The sequence below is a fragment of the Brassica oleracea genome, chromosome C6 (genome assembly GCF_000695525.1).
Source record: "Brassica oleracea var. oleracea cultivar TO1000 chromosome C6, BOL, whole genome shotgun sequence".
Classification (NCBI taxonomy): Eukaryota; Viridiplantae; Streptophyta; class Magnoliopsida; order Brassicales; family Brassicaceae; genus Brassica; species Brassica oleracea.
The window spans coordinates 13040343-13043374 of NC_027753.1; positions in this window are offsets into that span (position 1 = coordinate 13040343).

Consider the following 3032-nt stretch of genomic DNA (forward strand, 5'->3'; position numbering starts at 1 on the left):
CCTATAGAATAATCGATCGACACTTTCTACAGATCAACATGCGAGAGCTGAGATCTTAGATCTAGTGATAGATAATCTAGACATGCGAGAGCTGGTAGATTATTGTTATTGTTTGAGTTCTATAATATCTTACAAGCAACAATTAGCCTCCATATCTTTATCATCCTGATTACCTGAATAGAAACCCTAGATCTAGCAAACCATCCTTCCATCAAACAAATCTTTGCCAAGCTGAATAATAGTCTTATTCAACTTGTTTACTGTTTACTGTTTTGCTATCTATATTTACTACTTTATAAACTATTAGCCTAGCTTAATCGTATAACTATTAGATCTTTTGTGTGTCCTGGCTCCCTGTGGATTCGATCCCTAAGTACTACAACTCGACCTCTTATTTGAGAGAGTATAAATCACTCCTTAGGGTAATTTGAGTGATATCAGGCGTCGATCAATGTTGTTGAAGCTTCGCTTGTCACTGATTTTTCCTCATACTTTCTCCACCAGAATCAGTGTTGAAGGCAGCAATAAGCCTTGTTTTATCTCAAAATCCAACGTAGGACTTGCGCCCTCTGAAAACCTTGACAAGATCATAGAAGCCATCCTTATCCATAAATGACAGACACATCTTGTTTGTTTCCATGTCACACATTACCCTACAACAGCTATGAAATCTCTCCCAAGTAGCAAAGAGGTATTCCACTATAATTCAATTATTTGGAAGTCTACATGGAAAATGGCATCATCAATCTCAACATGCACATCTTTGAGAATCGCTCTTGAAGTGACTCTTAAGCAGTCCACAAATGTGAAGGTGTCATTACAAAGCTCAATCTTTAACCCCAACTGCCTAGTCATTGCTTTAGGCATGATGCTCACTAAAGAGCATGTATCGGACAAAGCATTTGGATACTTGTGACCAAAAATAGTACATGGAACCCCAAAATTTTATGGGTCATGTTTCTTCTCCAAATTTCTCGCCTTCTTCATCTTGCCTCTAATAGTGCGAAACATTAAATAGATGTCATCTGCTGTCTCTCTAAAAAATATCCATAGTCTATACTTGTCGTAGGCGTCATCAAAATCTTCTTCCTTGGGGATCTTCAATACCCTTTTAGTTAAGGCATCCATCTCCTTTTCATTATCTATCCTCTTTCGATGTTTAAGAACCTTGTTCCTCTTTTTCTTTCCAATCAGGGTTTGTACCTTAGAATTCGGAGGGTGTCAATAAATGCTGCTGTCTGTCGCAGATCCTCGCTTTCTAAGAGCGTTGATCGATGCTAGCTGCCTGTCACGGATCCTTGCTTTCTACTGTCATTTTCTGTTGGCCTTCCATGGCTTGATCAATCATAGACTCCAGCTTTCTCTCTTGAGTTGCTTCAACTGAAGTCTTGTATGACGAAGCTCCGTAGTTTCTGGTGAAACTGCTGTTGTAATTGTTGCGGTTGTAGAGATTTTGATACAGCGAGTTCTGGTTGTTGCTGAAATTACATCTTTCGCTAGTGTCGTTGAAGTTTATGTTTCCCTGTTGATTCCCAAATCGCCAATTTTGAAAACCAGTCTTACTGAAATTTTTTACATCCTCTTCAAATTCATTTTTTCAGCAGCTTCATCAGTTTCTACACCCTTTGTGAAGCTAACATGTTTCTTAAGAAGGTTGTGGACAGTGTCTAGCTTTGCCTTCACCTCAGCCATTTGTCCCTTTTCCAAGCTGTCAACTGACTTCTTTCTCTCGTAGTCAGTATTCTTGGTACTATTGGTATAAGCCAAGTCTTCGATAAGTCTCACAACCTCTTCTGGATTCATGGTGTTGAAGTCTTCATCACTGGCTATGTCTAGAGCTTTATGGTAAACCAGGGAGACCTCTGAAGGAAGGTACCTAACAGATGTACCTCATTGAACTCATGGTGAGGACAATCCCTTGGATATGATCTGAATCTAATTAGGATCTCTTGAAGGATTCAGTAGGCCTTTGTGTGAGCATAGAAATATTATTCCTCAGGTCGTCCGATCTAGGATCATCAAAGCATATTTGCTGGAAAGCTTATGGATGGCATTACAGTAAGTAAGAGATCATGCTGGTAGATTCTTAATCCAGTATGAAACGTCTCCATCAAGAGAGTACTTAAAGAGCTTACATCAGCTAGTATAAACCATCTTAAGTGGTTCGAGGATCTAGTCTCTGCTATCAAAGCTAAGCCAATATGAACCTTGGATGGCATCAGGAACTTCATTAGCTTTGATAGGAGAGACAAGATCTTCTAACCATTCCAGATGGTTCATAGGATGTTCGTTTAGGAGCCCATGATAAGGTTGTTGTCCCACAAGTGTAAAATATGATGGCTTTAGCTTGAAATCGTGCCTCCGGAAGGTAGGAGGACCAATAGCAAACCTGTTGGTGTAGTACTGATCTTGACAATTATAGCCAGCCAACGTTCTGGGTCGACCAGACATAACATCTTCAGCAGCTGCAGCCTCAACATTGGGTACACCGTTTTCTCCGTTAGCAGTGATATACCATGGATTTGACCCATTTTCATCCATGGTATATAAGTGTTTTACTATCTATATATTATATATTCTATCATATTAGGTATGTTTTCAGGTTCAGCAGTATCTTGGAGTAAAGTGATGATTATGGAGCATTTAGGAGCTTAAAAGAGATTTCATCCGAGCTGACCATTAGAGGTCGATACGAAGAAGAAGCAATCATTCGATGCACATCCAGTGCCGTCGATCGATACATAAGAGAAGCCTCAACGATTGAAAATAATGATCGATCGATGTACATCCTGTACCATCGATCGATGTCGAGACGCGAGATGCGCGACTTGGTTCCAGCCGACTTTAAACCCAAGGCTTCACCAAATTACAAGATTACCCCTAACGAGTTTTTAACCTAATAGTTATATACTTGCCTAAGTGTTAGGAGGCAAAGAGTTTTTTTTGGAGAGCCACCATTGTATTATTACTTTCAGCAAGAGAGCAAGAGAGAATTTTAGGAGAGAAAATCATAGAGAGATTTGTGATTGGAA